Source organism: Danaus plexippus, chromosome 25, assembly GCF_018135715.1.
Source record: "Danaus plexippus chromosome 25, MEX_DaPlex, whole genome shotgun sequence".
Lineage (NCBI taxonomy): Eukaryota > Metazoa > Arthropoda > Insecta > Lepidoptera > Nymphalidae > Danaus > Danaus plexippus.
In genome coordinates, this window is record NC_083553.1 from 47,720 (window position 1) to 68,920 (window position 21,201).

Sequence of the window (21,201 nt, forward strand, 5' to 3'; positions counted from 1 at the left end):
CCGACAAAGCTAATACACGAGGAGTACAATAATGTGACTGGTTGATACATGTTCACGATGTCTCTTTTGTACTTCAAAGTTTGAAAGTATTTATTAAGGCCTCGGAACAGAGCCTGCCTCACGGTCATTTAGTCTTCTCCGTCTCCGTTCAGGTGAATAATAATTCAAGAAATCCTTGTGAATATGGACAGTGTTTTTATCATGTTTCGATTTCATCGGAAGGGTATAATAATTGTGTTACTTATTATGACGTCTTACTTCAACTTTCTGTCGCTCAGAGAAGCATTTGTTTGAATAAAACTAACTAATAAAAAAATCTATAATTCGTAATGTAATTTAATAAAAACGTCATAATTTTCAGAAGCTCTCCGTTTTACATGAGTGTCGTGTGTACAAGACAATACTATCGGAGACTAAATTTACTCGTAACAACTAATAAAATACAAAATGATACACAAATAGTTTGCCAGTTTGTCTCTATATTAAATAATAAAAATATTCCAAAATAAACCTTCAAACTATCACACCTACCTTATTAATACAATACATATTATATATATAATATTTTTGAGTTAAGTTTGCACCTGTCTTGATATATCTCGTGTTTTAAAGTTTGATTGATGCCAGCCATAAACATCGAGAGAGAACGTTTCTATAAAGCAATAAAATTCTTTCATTGAGGACGTTTATTTACTTCTGGTCCAATATTTGTTAAAATAAAATGGATTATAAATAGCAGACCTGTCAAACAATACGTTCTAGTGTACGTTGTCATACAATGAAGACAATGAAACCTCTTTAAACACAATCACTAACTCAAACTTTAATTAATATTTTTAACAACCGTAGTTTTATTTTTAAATATTGTAGTAAAGTATTTTGTTCTTTTTTTTTGGTTCCAATTTTTATGTTATAGATAATTTTTTTACTTTACTATCAATTGCAGATGAATTTTTTTTGTCTTTGGTATATAAGAGACGGGAAGTGTTTGAACGTTTCAAATAATTAACAACTAATTTACTAAAACAAAACGGTGAAATAACATAATCCTTATATTATAGATTGGGATGGACTTGTATAGAATGAACTCACACGTGTGAAAGTTTATTGTAATGCTTAAATGTGAAATATATCACGACGAATTTTAACTAGGAGTTGATATAAAATCAGGTAGGAGGAAAAAACAGGTACGTGTAATAACTTGTTAACGATACAGTTGTAATGTGCAGTTCTTGTGACATAATATGTTCATAAACAAGGGTCGCTGGACAAATGACGGTTCCGTGTTCTGTGTCGAGTTGGAGATGGAGCTGATCGTCAAAGACAGAGAGGGAGATAATTAATAGGCTATCAATTAAATCATGAGAATCTGTGACCCTGCCATCCTACATACAGAAAACACAGAGTCGCCTCAACATATAAACACATTAGATAAAGTTATTTCATATACTTGAAATTCTTTTAAATTAAAAGATATACAAAACTTATGATACGTCGTGAATATGAAATATACGAGGCATCTTGAGAGTTCATGAAATCGAACAATGTTGTGACGAATGTGAACCTATAGAATAGGAAACAGTTTGTCACAATTAATTAAGTTTTTAATGAGACTCATCACCACCGAGTGTGCATATTAAATTCGTGAGAGCTTCGTCACCTCATCATTTCGCAGGTCACTGAGCTGTTTCTAATTCGCTGCCACTTTCTGTTGACAACGTTACGCAAACATGAATGCATGTGGGAGCCGTGGGTTTGGTTATTGGACAAGAATCGAGACATCATTGTTATACTGCATGTTGAGTTACTTAGGAAATGTTACTGTTTCATATTATAGATTTGTACATTTAATTATAAAGAATACTCTAAGGTAAAAATATTCGAAGATTCTTTAGTATTTAAACAGACTGGTCCAAAAATAGATCGGTTTCTATAGTAAGACATCGAAACTTAAGATACAGTTATTAAATAAAGATAGTAAAATAATTCATTCCTTTGTTCATAAGTTTTAGTTTAAAGAAATCCAAGACTTTCGCGAGTATTAGTTTAAATAAAACTAATGTTTTCTGATTTACTACGCGTCTTTTATTACTTTAAATTACACATTTCCGACGTGATCACATGCAGACGCTTAAATTATTTTTTCAGTTTTAATTAAATTTTAGTAATTTTTTATTAACTTTTAATAATAAACCGTTAAATGAGGGGTATTTTGAAAGTTTTCCCATTTCCTGAGTGTTCATTGACGGTCAGCGATTCTTTTCATGAGAGAGTTTTGAACGTTGTCAAGTTATTGAGGATGGGAATTAATTTGATGGTTCACTTAATCAATATCACGAACGATCACATTTTACACTTTGTCATCGACATCAGAATATTGCGAGAATATAAAAATATTATATGAAATCATATGATTTATTAAACATTAAAGATCCTTGTTTCATAACTTACATAATGAATCTTTGTTTGTTAAAAAAAATTCTTTAAAATTGTTTTTAGTTTTTAAAAAACTTTTTTAAAGAACGGAACAAGTCGAATTGCGAAATATATTATATAAAATAATCACATTTTAACTTAATGTATTTTCTCATTTACTTTTCTACAAAGATCTGGAACTGTTACGTTTGGCCTACGACGTTTGTTACTCTTGTAACGTAACAAAACCAATGAAAAGAACGTATATTAAACTATTTGTAGCTTTTAGTAAAGGTCCTCTTATGATTGTGTATTTCATATTATCCTTTGAATTGACTCCCAGTCTTCAGGGTACCATTCCATAAATTATTAAAACATGTTTATAAGGAAATGTCTTTTAGTACACTATTGATAATCCTAGATGTCTTATCTTTTTTTACATGTTGTCTTATCTTTTATCTTTTTTTACATGTTGGATGTGACTGCATCCATTTGTGTGTTTGTTTATCTTCACTTTAAATCATAACTGAGAACTATTTAAACAATATTTACGTCATTTAACATGTAAGTTCGATATTTTTCCAGAAACTGAACATAAATGTCGATTCTCATCTTGTTCATTACCTCTGGTGTCTCTATCATCAACAAGGGAAACCTTCACATTATCCTTGAATCCCTGACGGGGAGTTTTTCACACCAAATATATGTTATCTACGAAGGAAGCCATCTTTTGTGATGTAATAAGCATACAGATTGACACGTTGCTGTTGTCAGTGATATACATACAAGAGATTGTTATTGACACTCCACATGGCACGATACTTAGTACAAATGGAAAATGTCAGTTTTAATATAATAGTTTATTGTATTACTTGATCGTCTAGTTCGTGACGAAATATTAACATTAATTAATTGAATTCGTTTTATAGAACACGAGGGACGTTTATCAAAAAATAATGTTTATAATAAATTAATTACCAAGTATCGCTTTAAAGTAACCTTGGACACGAAATAGATACATCACTTGGTTTTATATTTAATTAATAGCTGAAGAAAAATTAAATACTATCACAAATTAAATACTGCAAGATATTTCTATGCAACTTTTAACTATAAGAAGTCTTAGATTTGAAAATATTTAATGAAAAAGTACTTTGTATTGAATATTTAAATATAAAACTAATCTGCAGTATACTGCGGTGTGATAAAGATTGATGTGGTTGAGATGTGTCAAATAAACAATTTGAGATGAAAAAATATAGAAGTTTTAATGATATCAAAATCTTGATACAAATTTTTGTTATTAAAAATAACAATTCAATTTAAAAGTGATTATATTAATGAATATATTTTTCAGAAGCATGTATGTTATATTTTGTTAAAGCTGCTGACCCTAAGCTGTTATTCTATTTTACCCATATTTCATATATCGTACGTTTAAACGTATGATACCAAGAAGACATTGTTTGTCTCGGAAGTCTAAGAAGACAATATCTAATAACTTTTTACCAAGTCTATCCTCGACAACAAAGCTCTTCTTCTTAGAGTGTTGCGCACAAACTTTGCCGTTGAATTTCATTTCACCTCTTCGAAAGAAACTTGTTTAATCAAATTGAAGCAGTTATATGAATGAAAATAAATAATGACTTTATGTCACAGTTACACTCGTGGCTCTTTTTCGTTATTAGTTACAATAGTTATTATTGATCGGTGATGTTATTTAAAAAGATACATGAAAATAAAATCAGTCAGCAGCTTATCACAACAATAAAATAGAAGAAAAAATTATTATCTAAATGTTGATAAAGATATTAAAGATATTTATAACCCATTGCCAATATAAAATTAATTATAATATAATACATAACATAATCCAACACTCTATAATACGTGAAGGTCAGTAGGTAAAATAGTGACTGATTCCAATAGTATAATTGTACTCGATATAATTTTAAACTGCGTTTCAAAGGAAGTTAAATGCAATTACAAGAATCGGATTGTTTGTATCGAAACCTCCACACCTTAATACAGAAAGAAGTCTTTTATTGTTAATGGAATTGTATGCAATCATTCGGTTTAATAAATTTTCTATAACTGGGACTTCCTCGACTTTTTGTAGATGCGACTTCACTACAGTGAATATCTTTGCTCCAATTGGAGTGAGACCACAACGCACTTTTGACTCATTAAAATAAAAATAATAAGAAAATTGCATTGTTTTAGAAAAATTGTTACTCGAGTTACGGTGTCTCATTACAATGACATCATTTATAAATTAAGTTGCAAAATTAAGAAAAAACTAAACTTAAATACGTACTTCCGATTGAAATATAAATTAGTTAGATCTTATAGCTATCTACTTAAACAAAACAGAACTTTTAACAAATCTGTTAATATGAGATGCAAGCGGGAGGCTGGCGAATTCAATTAAGATTCATGCCACCGCAGCCACAGTTTAGTGTACATTTTAAATGAATCAATTCCCGGCTCTAGGCTCAGCCTCAGGCTCCCAAGCCACGCCACGCTCCTCTCGGTGAGATTACTTCTTTGATCAGTCGAAGGTTACCAACCGATTGTTTTTATTCAATTCCTTTATTATTTTAATATAAATAAATACACGTTTGTTGAAGCGAAAACAGAAGAAGTGTAAAAGATCTGAATAGAAGGGACTTTATAAAACTTACAGAATATAAATTACATTTCGTAGAGTTTTTTTTAAGCTGCACATTGCTTTAAGACTGGTTTTATTTATTATTTGCTTATGATTATTTTAATAAATCTAGGTAATATTGCATAATGTGTGTTAAAAAAATCATTTTTATAATTCATAGCAGTACGTCGGTATCAGAAGAATGAATTTATTAAATGGTTTCTGATAATTTTATGTATCAGCATGTTTTAATCAAATAATATCAAGGAACCGTTTTTTAATACGATTTCCTTATTTCATTATAATTTTTTTTGTGAAAGTATTCGCACAGATTTTCACACTTTGCCACAATTTTCCTCTTGTTGGTAAAACTTATCCTTTTGTGAAAAACAGGAGACGCAGCTATAAAAGATACTTGAAATTGATCCTGTTTGGAGAATGAGTGAGTGAAGTGAGGTCCGAGGATCCTTCACAAGCCGGGGATGACTCACTACAGTCGGAATTAGGTAATGATGAAATATTAAAAAATATTTACATTAAATGAATTAAAACAACGTATTATTTAACCAAAATATAATAATATCTTTTTAATATTTACAAATATAAACAAAAAAAAAAATAAAGATTAAATATTATTGTTTTATATTTTAAACGTTCGTCGGTAAAATTATTAATAAATATAAAAAGAGTATAAAATGCTTCGTAATATATTCTGTTTGCTGATACAAACCATGTCCCACTTCATGTCATATTGAGTTCTTGAACTCCTCGTTTGAACTCACTTTCTTTCGACTTTCTGTCCCATATATTATTAATATTTTTTAATCCCTAAGCGATGAATAGCGGTAAAATCTGTACGTGATTTATGACATAGCTTTAATTTACAAAACACTAGATTTAGCCTGCGGCTTCGTCCGATTGGACTTCTGAATTAATATAGAAATGTATGTACGTAATATATTAAAACAGTAGATATGGCAACGGAGATCCCGAGGGAGCTACACAGTATTCGGGAAATAATTGTAGGCTATGTTTTATTTTGTTGATTCAGATACATTACTGGAAAGTTTCAGTAAGATACGTTTAGTAGTTTTTTCATGAAAAATCAACAAACCTCCATACATCCTCACAAATTTTTTCATTACACATTAGTAGCATTATTGAAAATAATTAATAATTCTATAATATACACAGCGCTTTAGACATATAAGCGAGGTATCGTACACCCGTAACTGACACTCCTACGAACATAATATGTGTGAAATTAAAAATTATAAAACCTGGAGGGAATTAAGGTTATCTTGGAGTTATACTAAAAAAATCAATTAAAAATATTTAGCTTTATTGAGTGATCTTCCCAGAAAGAAAACTTATTAATCGTATGAATTTCCCTCCAAACCAGCGAACATATTCTAGTGAAAAATGGCTCGCTCCCGCGCGTTTAAGCGATCGCTTTTATGTGAACTATTACCGGAAAACGTCGATAGATGGCGCTATAAAATTAAATATTAATTAAAAGGCAGTATCCAATTACATTTTTTTAATGTCAAATGCAATAACTGTGGATGCTCTTTTATAATATTTGATTCGTTTTACTTTTAGTAATGAATAGCAGTATGTAATCCGAGGTTGTTCTGAGGGTTGGTTAGAGGTGACAACTTGTTGAGTCTCTTGATCTTATGTTTTAGTGGAACAAAAATTATTAACCGGTTTTGGGGAGAAATACTTACTATGAGTATGTTTGATTTATTCACCGAGGTGTTAATTGAAGATATGTCCTCTAAACCTACATCAATAAGCATTTTATATTTTACTTTTTAATAAATTATTCGACCTGTCAATGACACACAGGTTTTCTTCCTCCAGGACATTGTTTTGTCGTTTAAATGAAACTAATACTTTCGGATTGCTTTATTTTATTATTTTAAAAACTACATCCTCCCGACGTTTTGTTTACTTTGCAGCAACCGTGATCACGGACAGAATCCGTCTGCCATTTCTCATATCGTAACGATATATCGTTTTATAATATATTATATGCATATACATATACGATTATTATAATTTTTGGGATAGTCAAAGATTAAATGAAATAATTCCCATTATTTTATACAATTAGTAAAGTATAATAAAAAATCAATTAAATTCTCTTTTATAATACATCGACTTGTTATCATTTACATAGACCGCTTGCTAGTTTGTGAGTATGTGAGAACGAGAGTTTTTTTAAAAGAGTATCCGGAAGTAAAACCGCGATTTCGGAATTTGTTACCGAATCATCAGTGTTGGTAAATATATATAGTGGTTTACAATAGTTCGTAGCTTAATTTTCTTTCTTGGTGAGCTTCCTCTAACTATAATTACATATGCCACAGATAAAATCCCTCGCAGCTGTTACAAGCTACAAGGAAACGTATATCTTCTATATATTTCTGACATACTTCTACTATTAATTCTTAAAATTCTTGAAAGTTGTTACACCACAATAATTATTTCTACTTCTCTATTAACAGGCGAGTTACTACGAAGAATCGATCTTAATTTGTTTTTAAGCTTCCTCGTGGAGCACTCTTATTAAATTGAATTGAGGGGATTCCCCGGATACGTTTTAATTTATTTTGTTAGTCTTCACTTCATAATAAATTAAAGTCTTAAAGATTTAAATGACCTCTTTTTTTTAGAATTTGTAAATTTCTCTTTATTTCTAATTTAAATGACATAACTTTTACATAAGTCAGTCAATTAAAGTCAATGATTTAATTTACAATATTAATTTACAAACTTAGAAGAAGTCGATTCTTTGATCAAACTTGAGATCTGAATTGGAATAAAAAAAATAAAATTAAACCAAAAGGTTTATATGAAGTTATTTCGTTATATTTAAATAATTTTCAGGATCATTTGAATGTTACTTATTGAACAAATATATTTTACTTCTTGTATATTAGGAATTCTTAGTTGATTTATAATTTTATTCAAGAAGTCTATTCACATAAAAACGTCTTCAGGAATTTTGTGATATAACATGAACATAATATGTATATAGTTTATAACTTATTACTTGAGTTTTGTTTTACTTTTGGGACATTAACCAATCAGATAATGTATTGCTCGTTACTAACAGTTACCAACAAAATTTTTATTAAGAAAATGAAATAGATAATTTTAATCTAAAGTAAAAATAAATGCAAATTGCGTATAAAATTGATAATATAGAGAATGCCAACGTGCACTCTGTTCCAGATTGCTGAGTGATTTTCAATATAAAGATGCAATTTACGTACAACATATGTATAACGTACCTATATCTATATATACATTTGAAGACCGCATTGCGGTTCTTAAGTTTTGTATTAAAAGTGAGTCTTATAAACAAAGATTTGACAAGTTTATTTGAATGAATAGGCTTTTTCTGAGACAGTGTATCCATGTAAGGTTATATCACAACGTACTATCTATCAGACGGGCGATAGCCAAGGATTAATCAGTTCTAATAAAAAAAGAACATATTGTGTCAATGTCTTCCTAGTGCCGTCTCATGGTAGATTGTTCTTGATAATTCTGGATATTTTTTACGCAAATCGTATCAATAAATAATTTAATAACACATCAATTCATTTCATGTCGTTATTTTAAACGGTGTCCCCAATATGATGTTTTGATAATAATATAATGAGTAACTATTTGAATATTTAATTAGCGAAACTTGATGTCAATAATATGAATTGGATGTCACACCAAACAGCTAACAAATATTTGCGCCGACTATGACACGTGATATTATTTTTATACATTATGAATCCCTCAACGGTAGATTATTATTTACATGGCTAAATTACATAATGAGGAACTAATGTTTTTTTAGTTTTTTTAAAGACTAACAAATTCCAGTAATATATTAATTGTTACATATGTACATAGGGTCACTTTTTACAAATATTAAACTATCCAGTTCTTCGGGGCGAATTTAAAAGATCAAGATTATAATAAGTTCATCTACAAAAAAAATATGAGTATTTTAGTTTATCAATAAAAAACGCTATAAATAATCTACTAGGCAGTATTAAAATTTCTTATGTAGGTGTACAGAGATAAAAAAGTACCGACACAAAAATGGATTTCAAAGGTTTGTTCGTTAAAAACATGTTAATGCTAATAAATATATTATGTATAATTATGTTAATAACCCCGGAGAAGGAATGAATGGCTTTTGTCTGCAAACATTTTTAAATCGCTTAAGATCTACTGGCACTGTCGTGGTTACTAAACGTTCCAAACTGACTTAACCAACTAACTCTGCAAGTTTAAGTATCTTAGAGTCCAATGCTTTCAATATTATTGAAATGTGGTCGAAATAAAAGTCTTTGAGAATAATGATTTGAGTATGATCATACCTAACGTTGTTTATGAAATAGCAAAAAGTTTGTAGCCAACATTAAGGTAACTACAGCGGACGCAAGATACAGACATTATTTCCACGATCGAAAACTGTTTTGATTGTGATCGTCTCGTCTGTCCGATGACAATAAAATGTTACAATTTCAAATTATGTCAGAAGATGTGTTTCAAGAATATTGTATTCGTACATGGAAATAAATACAGAACGTTTTTTGTTTATACTGTCCTTTTTCTACATCATACTCTTCGTATTTTTTAAGGTTTTTATTACTCGTGTAATCAAGACAAGTTGTAATATATTTCGTTATTTCTAGAAGTCATCTTTACCTCAAATGAATTGCTTTCTAATAATCCATCGTTCATATGCCGCTAATAGTTCATATTTTTCAAGCGATAATGATCATGACCATGTTCCGGCAAATAAAGGTTCTACTCTTTCTTGTATGGATAACTTTTAATTCTATATTCAATATTTAATTTTAATTCAACAAACATTGTGATTGTTGTTTTTCTTATAATATTCTTACTAAATCGGTTAACACTTAAGCTAAAACATTCTTCACTTTTATAAATTTGAACTCATCTCCTTTTTTTTAAAACAAACAAATTTATTAAGAACAGTACTTAGACTTATTTTTATCATTTTATTTTTCTCTGCCTCTCTTCTATCAAAATTGCAAATATAGAAAAATAACATTGATGAAAATGAAGGTCTGTGAGAACATCAACTAATATGTTTATGGATTAGCAACAGCAAAGCTGACGTCACAGCAGATGAATACTAATCGTTCTAAAAGGTCAAATTCTTAGCGACCTCAATGAAAATGTGTGACGAGATTTATGTATTGTAAATATTATAAAGGTGACACAGAGGTTATAGAATCTAACAGAGTATAGACATGTGAATAACTTAATCGTACTGAGAATTGATTTAGCGGAACTGGGATAAAGAGATCGGTGAAGGACACTGATCATTTTAGATTCTGGGGACAATAATCATTCCCTTCACTACAGTACCCATATGAATAGTTCCGTGACCAGTACCAATACAGTTACCAGTAAAATGACAAAACCGGTTTCTGGTTCATTCTCTTTAGCTGAGTAAATATTAATTCATGTTTTAGTCTTCAATCATACACAGTAAGAAATCTTTGGTTCTCGTGTTATTGAAGCAGCTGCTTCCTCTTATATTCCATGAACCAATTCGTGTTCATTTCTTTGCTTCAATTCGTTATATTGATTCAATAGTGATATGAGAGTCATTCCCTCAAACAAATAACACTCCACCCCGCGTCGGGGATTGATTGAATAGAATATGTGTATTCGGTATGTGAACTCAGATATGTACACGACGTGTGAAACAAGATATTTGTACTTTATAATAATAATATTGACAATAATTATTACTAACCGTATTTAAATTGTACCTTTTTAAAACTGAAATGACTTTATAATAATAGTGAACAAATGAATCTGTCAATAAACACTCAATAAAAATATAATTGTATCTTGTCCAAGCGACAAGCAACCAGGTCCAAAGTAAATTTTACATAAAAATGTTAAAGGAATTATTTATAGGAATACCTAGCATTTTAACTTCATTCGAGTCGGGGACACAAACACACGTACAAAGAATTATATATAATAAATAATACTTTTATTTAGTAAGCTCGAACCCACTTCACAGAACAGATTTATAATCAAATAACTGTATTAGATTTAACCTCAATTCGTTAAAAAGCGCATTGCACACGTACATTTTTATAATGCTGAGTAAAATTTAATCGAATTCAATGTTACAATAACATTTTTGTTTGATTTTAAATCAATATAAAATGTGATCAATGGATGTCAGGAGGCGTTGATGTATTATATGAGATAAACACAGTCCGTGACAAATGTTGATAATGCAAGCTGACATTACACTCACATTAAGAATATATTATGATGAATCATCGGTATTACTCATTTTTGTTTTTTCTTTGCTGTGTTCGAGGCCATTTTTATTTTATTAATTTAATTTTTAAAATTTAAACTCTAACAACAAAGGGTTCTGTGTCACACACTAAGTCCAATATACGATGAACATCAAATAGATCTTAGCGCGATTTATCAGCGTGTCCTATTAAGATATTATGTGAATTAATTTAAGCTTAGTATAGTGAAGGCTTCATAAGTAATGCCCCCTCCATAACTGAATAGTTTTACTAACGAGTATTACTTGCAGCGTGTTAATATGTTGAGTGCTATTATTATAATTGCTGTATAATTATTTCGTCAAAAGATTTGCAGCAAATCTGTTACGCCAAGTAGGGATCTAAAGGAATTCGTTTCATGTATATGGGTGTGTAGAATTGTAGTTAAAAATCTCTCCGTACAAATATATTTTTGTCAATTGTCAAAGCTTAGTTACACATTCAACCATAGAGAACAGAAAAAGATTGAAAAGAAAGAAAATAAAAAGAGAAAGAGAAGTAAGTGTCGGTTGGAGGAGGTTGGAACCTTCATCGTTATATGACATATCTATGCTGATAGCAGTAAAAAAGAACAGCAGAAGTACATACTTTGTAAACCTTATGGTATTTTCTTATCATTGCAGTGGATTAATGATTGCTCAGTGATTGAAGGATTCATAAAGACCACAAACAATATTGTGATGAAGCTTCATTTATAGTTCTGATATTAAAAACTAAATTGAATATCATTAATATATAATGTTTTTAGTTATCTGTTGAATTTTTGTTTGAACATAGGTAGATTTGTTCATAGAAAACAACAACTGAATGAAGATAAAAATAAATATAACAACCTGTCAAACAAACAAAGAAATGATTTATGATCACAGATATCTTAGATGAGAAATTAGATAGACAAATCTCTGAAAAAAAAAAGTACTTGGAACTAGTAAACAAAGAATAAAAGCTACTCCCGGTGTAGAAATTAAAAATAACATGACACAACAACATATAAAGACAATACAGATACAGACACGACATACACATGACATAGAAAATATATGGGGTAAAACACTTCTAATATAATATAACAGAGTTAAGAGTCAACAAATAACAAAAAAATAGCGAATATGTTAAGATTTTGTGAACAAACATCTTGATTGATCATTGATCCTTCCGAATACTGGTTAAATTATATATAAAATGCAGATGTTGCATACATTTTCTATCAATAGAAAAGTAGGTTTAACAGTTGAGAGGGACAGCTCCTTAGATATAACACGTAAAACATATATGAGAGGTCGTTGAGAACGGAGTTGAATCCGTTACACTGTGGCGTTGGGATGTGGGAGGAATAAAAATCGTGTTCAATCAAACAATAATGACACGTTTATTAATGCAAGAGATTGTTCAGTTTGGGACTAATTTCAATAACTAGTTTTTTTGCTTCAGTTTATAAAAAAAAAAATTAAGAAATTTTCGTTAAAATAAAAATATTATCAAAAACATCAAGATCTCGTAAAATAGTTACCTCATAAAGATTATAGTAGTAATGAAAATAAATCAAAATAAAATTTACTTAGAAATTCTACAATCAGTCGTGAGATTCAAGTGGGAATTTCTATTGCATTTGAATGGAAGCTTCTCTGTGGAGTGTCAGACCAGACGAAACTCACGATATATTCATTTCACGGCCTTCAATTCTGAGAGGACCTTTTGTGTGGACTAAGGGTCTCAGACGCGACCTGTTGCTTCCGATGATTACCGAAGAACTTATAGCAGAAAAGGAATTATTAAACATAAAAACACCGTGTCATTGTTTTATAACTCATTTTTGAACGACGTTCTGTGTGAGGTTTCCTATTCAACATTCCTGTCGAACGCTTATACTCTATATTGAAATCAAATTATATTTATCGTGTTTGTGAATACGTGGATATTGAAAAGAAATGATATATTTTTTTTTATTAAGAAGTAATTCATAGAGTCGAATTATATTAATGTTGATTTGTCTTTAACACTTGTCGTGATTAAAGAACTTTAATAAAAGAAAACATTGGCGGCAGATGACATGAAAGAAGACTAACTGACAGGCACCTTCATCTCGTCTGTTAGTGATCACGGTTGCTGTAGAGTGTAGAGTAACCGAAAAGTCCAGTGATATAATAATGGAATACACTGAATAAAGTTTGCAAGACATGTTTTTTTAATATACTCCCATGAAAGTATTACACAGGATTCAAATTTCGAAATACGCTACTGCTGTATAAATATATATATATATATATATATATGTTTGTGTGTATGATTTAAACATTAATATACAACTTTCTCGTTACAAAACAACAAGAGCTTTGATACTAGAATAATAACCGCAATGTTATGTTATAAATATTATTTTTCTTTTATAATATCTTTTAATCTCATCAAAATACCTTACAAAGATCTTTACTAGGAATAATTTGCAGTCATTTTATTTCAGATTGAAAATATAAAGGAATATAGTTAATATGATTCTTGTAGTAGAATCTCTCATTGAGATCATAGCGTTTCGGTGATGTGATACTTTCTGCCACTTCACTGAGCTCAAGCTCAAGTCATAAAAGAAAATATACATTTTGTTTAAAAAAGAAAGACCAGTTAAAATCCATCTAGTGCACAGACTGCCGATACAAATAATACTATAACATAAAAGACAAGTTGAGTAACTTATCATAATATTTTTATGAAAGTTTTAATTTACTTAAATACGCTTTAAAAAAATATGACGTCAAAAGGTTTCCATAGCGTGCTAGCTTAAAATAGAGGTTTTATTAAAAATCAGAAAAATATATTCAACATGGCCTGATCGCTGAGTAACCTTGCGTGTCTCAACGTTTAATTATTTTTTATTATAAATCAGATTTTAAAAATAAATATTAATTTTGAAAATAAAAGTTATTCAAATACTTTTGGTTGAAAATTTTAGGAGAGCCTGATTAATATTTAAGCATGACTACAAACAGTATTTGGAAAAAATATAATAAACATATTTTTCAGTTCTAAAACCAAGAACATTATTTAAAACAAAAATTAAAATGATTTCTGATGACATTTAAAATTATATAAAACGACTCATAGAATGTAGGAATATCTTTAATGTTACAAAATAATATTGAGTATAAAGTGACAAATAGTTTATATGAGCTATGATGAGACAACAGGCGCTCTTATGAATTTTGAATGTTACATTACTCCGAGACTTGTAAGAACCAAGTATTTCTACTATTTAATTAGAATTAAAAGGGATATTTCTCAAATCAAGAATTCACGAACACGAGATCAGATTTACAGACGCGTTAATTCTGAAAAAATCCAAATGACAGTATGTAATTAAAAGTAACAGAAAGATAAACTCTGACTTAATCATTTTCAGAAATTTATTCTTTGTTAATTAGTTCAAGAAATGACAATCTGTGACAAACTAGAACTTTAAACAGTTTAGGGGGTCAACAGATTTATTTGACAGTTTATTGAGAAGCTTACAAAGTATGATATAAAGTAACAAAACAATCAAAACCATGATTGGATAACTTCTAGTGAAACTGAAAAGATTGTAATTAGAAAAATATTGAAAATTCAAAGTCATACCATGAAAAATAAGTTTTAAGTATAAATAAAATTCCAAATTTTTATGTTTTATTCATACGCTATATCATCTTGTATGAATTCAAAAATATCTATGTTGTATTGTTTATTGTTGTATTGTTTTTTATATTGTTTAAATGTTGTATTGTTTATACTAACCAATTTTACTGAAATTAGCAACATTTAAAAGTAGGATAAAACATTTCAGAATAACTACAAAACTATTAAACAACAATTCTCGTTTTCAGAAATTGTATTTTGTTTATACATTTAAATAAATAATCAATTTATCTTTTATGCAATAACTTTCAAGGGAAAACCTTAACTTGACACGATTGCATCTTGTATGACAAAAAACGGAAACATTATAATCGGCTTGTTAGAGATAAATAAATAGTCAGCTTTTCGTCTGAATATACAATGACACTAAGATATTGAACATGTTTATATTTTATAAGCGTGTCCATTAAACTAACGCTCACATATAACCTCAAATAACAGGTTGAAAGCAGATTCAGATATTATAGTTGTCTGGAGCATGGGTCTAAATAGTCAATAATCATTTTTATTCGAGCCAAGTACTATGGGCCACTATGGGCAAGCTTCTTAGCTTATAACAGGTCCGTCTATGTGAAATTCTGTTGGCGCTGCTTTGGACTCTAAGGAAAGACATGCAAAAGTACTATTGGTGACGACAACTTAGTTGAATCCAATCTAGTCAGCTTTAGGCACAGGGGAAAAGTAGCCAGTACTCTCGGTATTCCTCAAGATACATTCTGTAGAGTGTGTAAAGGAATTACACGGTTTAATTTCCGGATCCTCTTTCGATCATAGGACAACCAGACGCACGGTGGACTTGCAACCTTTAGTTTTAAATCTTTCTCTCATCCGGACATAGAGAGACGCTTTCTTTTTGCTCATGCGAACAAAAATAATTGGTATAGTTTGCCTGCGTCTACGTTTCTTTGCAATAATAATTTGGGTATCTTCAAAACTAGACTGAATAAGATCCTATTGAGATAGTTCGTTCACCACCTACGTGATTTCATTCATTACCAACTACCAACGTGACGAATAAACAAGTTTTAAAAGAAGAAAGAAGTGATATATATATTCAACTTGAAAAATGGTTCAGGATCCAGAAGATGCGACTTTTGAGATATAAGTACATTTTATATAAATAGGAGTCTAGTACAATATAGGATAGAGATTCTATAGAATTAGAAAATAATTCTCACGTAAAACAGGCAGTTTATAGTAAACATTTGTACAGTGTTCAGCCCCCTCCGGCAATTTAAACAGCAAACATCTTCACTTGCGCTTCGCAAAACGCGAAAGAGTAATGACTCGTTACTAGATTGGTTTTAAGTATAAGATTTACCATCAATTCTTTTTAATGTGATAAACATTTTTAATTGACCTTTCAGTTGTCTTATAAGTAAAGATTAAGTAATATGTTTATTAAAGCTTGCCCTGGATCAAAACACTGTGTATATGAAACACCCAAAATCGCTACATTGTCGCTTCGCACATCGTGCGGGATATCCAAAATTCGATTGCACCGGCCATCTGTGTCCTCGGCCTCTCATGATTCACTTACTGTATGAAATCCATTCAATTAAAATTTAAGCCATTAACGCTGTGGTTTATAATTTATTAAAGCCCAAAAAATATATTTTCACAATTCTCTATTAATTCTCTATTAGAAAATATCTTTAACAATTATATATAAATACCATATCATAAGTTAATTTCAAACACGTGGAATAGGGTACACTCATCTGTTTTATATTTGAAGCCATCTTCTATGGAGCTCGTTCCAAAATGCCTTCAGCAATAAATTCAACTTGATCGTGTCTGTTTAAATTTTTCAGTCTCTCCTTTCCATTAAAGCTTTTTGAAAGTAAACTGACGCTTGGAAAACTTTTCAAATAAAAAAAAGCATTTAATATTTGAAAAACGAAATCTACTGAAATAAAAACACATTCCCTTTATTTATGTTCGTGTAAATGTCGTAGGCATAATTCGTAGCGACGTAGCGGCGTAGCGATTTGTAGCCAGAGGCAAATGTATAAGCGTTATATTTTGTTAACTTTAAATTATGACAATGTTGTGGCGTAGAAAGAGCTGGGAAGTATTTTTTTAAGCTCTGCCTTAACATTACAATAATTTGCGATTTTTCTCTTACATACGATATAATATTTGAATTAACAATAAAAATATATGTGTCAAGTATTTAACCGTTCTAATATTTTATTCATATCATCGAATAGACGTACTACATAGAAAGTAGTCATTGTCGCCCATGGACATCTGCATCATTAGGGATGTTGTGGATGTATTCCCTACCTTGAGTGTGGATGAGAGAGAGGAAAGATTGGGAAAAGGGAAAGGGCAAGCGGCTCTCTCACTCAGAAAGGCTACTTCATGCCGATCTTCTATGAGATGTTTGTACTTTTCCGGTCGAGCCAGCCCATGTTCGAGTTTTAGTAACTTGACCACAGATAGGGTCATAGAGTCTGAAATTAATATAAAGTATTTATTATATCAACTATCCTGATAATTGTTATCAAAGTAATTTCTGCGGAGTCTTGTTTCGTCTGCGGCTGTCATCCGACAGTGACGAGGGTGGCCAGATGAAACTCTCGCAAATCAGTAAACTAATACTAAACATGAAATTTAACATCAAATTACAATATTTAATGTAGCAGAAGTTTAGGCGGCTGCAGTCAGTTCGTTGGTAACATTGAAACTTGTACATTTTATGATTTAGTTTATTATTGTGAATGTGGAGTGTGAAGAACTTGTAGCAACACAACGCTCGTACATTTCCACTAACTAATATAGTAACTGTAACTCATGAAGTTTAACTTTGTTAACGCGAATAGGAGAAACGGAACACAAGAACGAAACCGTGCGTAGGGGGCAGCACTTCCGAACGCGTGCTCGCCGATGAGTGGACACATTTGCATTAGATCTTATTGCCATTAAACCGATATAAATGTAATTCGTTTGTATCCCATTTTTTTACTACTTTTCAACTGGATTGGATCTCATATTAAATTTCACCGATCCCCAAACAAACTTCTTTGTTAAAATATTAAGAAATATTTTAAAATATACCCTACTAAGACACAATCAAATTATAATAAAATGGTAAATATTAAGAAGTAAGAAATTACAAGAATTGAATTAAAATATTTTTGGCGTCTTTTAAGTGTGAGCGATTTATTTATGAGACGAAACCTCTCAGCATTCCATGGATTGACCGTGCGGCTGCCGGGTCTATCGCGTTGCAGCTAGAGGAGCTTCAACAGTGCCTGGAATCTGCGACCCAGGTGTAGGTTTAAGAAGCCCCTATCTAACGCACATTAAACGCTCACCTCCACTGTTCAAACTCTTCTCTCTACCTAACCAAATTTGAAACGAACCTACTAGGACTGTCTTCGACGCACGTTCCAAGAATGAAGTGATGTTAGTTCTTGACAGGCCAAGTCTTTTAGCAGGTTGTAGGGAGATTTGGCTGTTATACCTCTCGCTCCTACTTCTACCGTGTACAAATTTACAACGAACCTATTCTTAGTGAGTCCGTTAGTGAGGTCGTAATACTTGGTGACCTTGATGGTATGGTCTTTGGCGGTGTTGGTTTCCCAAGGAACCGTGAGCTCTGTTATCACATCGAGTTTTAAAAATCGCGAATATAAAAATATGTCCGGTCTTAACGACGAAGCACAAATATCCTCTGGAATTTTATATTGCATCAATATAGTCCAATAAAGCCGCTTTAATGATAGAGTAAGACTTGACGTTTGATTTTGTAGCAATAGTGCCTTCTCTCGCAAAACCTATTGATCGCTGGTTTGTGATTATAACTTTTTGCGCCCTTGTTTTCGAAAGACTAACCGCTTCACGTATGATTTCTAAAACCCTATCGTGATGACGCGAGTGTTGACCGCTATCAAGGAGTACCCTACTTTTTATTGCTTCCGATTAAAATCTTATATAATTAATCGTATCGTGTCGTAATCGTATATAATATAATTGTGGATACACCTCCAAGTACATCAAAACAGTAAAAAATTGCAAGTATTTAATAAGCAATTCGGATATATATATATAACATCATAATTAACAAACTTAATATTGACAAGATTTAGGATATTATTTATATTTACAAATATTAATAGTTCTTTAATAAAACGGGTAACTTTAACATTTGTTCTTTTTGTCTACAAAATGTTATAGACAAAGGCCTAGACTTAAATTGTTTAAATTAAAAATGTTTGTGTTATTTTACCAATATTTACAAGATCTAGTTAGTATAACCCTTATATAATATGTCCCGTTAATTTAATTACTTTAAGAATTATCTTGGTCGCAGTAAATGATTAACAAACTATTCTCATATACTTTTGTAAAACGTATTTTTAAAATTTCTTTGTGATTTGTCGGATGCACACATGAAGATGTATATGTTGTATGTTTCAAAACGGGTTATATCTTTTTCCTGTTCTCGAATCTAACATAATATAATCAGCGTCGGTCATGATCCAGACTCATGGACGCGATTCGTCTTTTAGTTCGGATTATTTGTCGATGTTATAGAAAGTTATAAAATGACATTTTATATGATATTGCTCTATTTATCGAGAATGCATACATTTTGTGAATAATGTTTAAAATTACAAAAAATTTAATGTATAATATTAACGAATATTTGAGTAAAGTAGATATTTTTAGTTTTTATGCCTAAGAATAAACGAAAGTAAAATATTTTTTGTAGCAATTCTACAATACTGTAATGCTATCACACAGAAATCAATTTGATCAAATAGAAGTAATTCTCAATAAAATAGGTCGTCATGGTTCTCATAAAACCACTTTCTTCAAATTTGTCGTTTCCTGATCGTGTTCATTATTACAAAACATTTCTTTTCATCCCCTTTTATTAATTTCGAGCACTTTACGAAGGAATTTAATTAAAAGGTTTGAAATAAATGAAGAAAAATTTTGTCAATTTCCTTTAAGGGATTTTTTTATCGTTAAAAAAATACTACGTTTCTCAAGTAGGGGAAGACTGGGGAGATTACTATTGGAGTTGTTGACTAGATTGTTATTTACGCTGCTGATCACCAATAAATAACATAATACATATTGATTATAGTATGCCTCACCAACACTCCAATGCAGACCATTGGAGTTACTTTGGGCAAAAGTCAATTAAACAAGCCCGGTATATTATTTCCCTCTGTACTCGTAAAGAATTCACTTTATCCCTCTCACAAGTCCTACAACGATAGTAGTCTCAAGGGTTCGATCGCTAATAACTGAGTTTAAAATTGACCACAAAGATATTCCAATCAGTTGAGGGTTGCAAAGAAGGAAGTGGAGCGGATCAGTAAAACAGACTTTTCCACTGAGCTACTCCGTCAAGAGAGACCAGGTAGCTGGAGTCGGGACTATTTAACTTACTCTTACCACTTACCTCGTCTCTACAGAATAGTCAGTAGAGACGAGGTAAGTGGTGAATAGTGGGTGGTTACTATTTCCCTTCAACACATATACCTAAGTTGTGAGGGTGCTCGCGTAACACGGATCACCTTTATAAGAAGTTTTAAAATTCTGTATCCGTTGCGGTTAGGGGGATAATCTGGGACCTATCACCGGGAGTCTCCATTACCCCTCTCACTCATCCTTTGAAAAAATTGATGAACCGATTATCCAACTTAAAAATGGCTTTAATATGTCCTGAAGACAGTCCTGAAAACACAAACACAAACACAAAGTTACCCAAAGTACTTTGTTGAGGATAGTGAGAGGAATTACTAAATTAGTAGAAAAACAAGGAGTGTCAGCAATAGGAAGCATTACCAGCCATGAATAAGACTTCAAGATTTATTGGTCTAAGTTGTTCGGGGATCCTTGACACTTGAAATGGGATAGGCTAAAACCAATTAAAACATATTGATTAAAAACGAATTATTCCAACGTGTCGGTATGTTGGCGAAAGAATATAATGCATAAATGTCCTGGCTCGCGGAAGTGCTGCCCCTACCTACCTACGCTAAGTTTCGTTTTTGAGTACCGATTCTCCTACCCGCGTTAACAAGGTTTACACCGAGAAAAAGTCATTGCCTAAAGCAAAATTACATTATT

At 30.9% G+C, this 21,201-nt stretch overlaps 1 protein-coding gene across 1 annotated transcript in view; it reads left to right on the forward strand.

Annotated features, from left to right (window-relative positions):
• LOC116775096 (inactive dipeptidyl peptidase 10) overlaps positions 1 to 21,201 on the forward strand; it is a 489,500-nt gene that overhangs the window by 21,540 nt on the left and 446,759 nt on the right. The gene's annotated exons all lie outside the window — the stretch shown is intronic.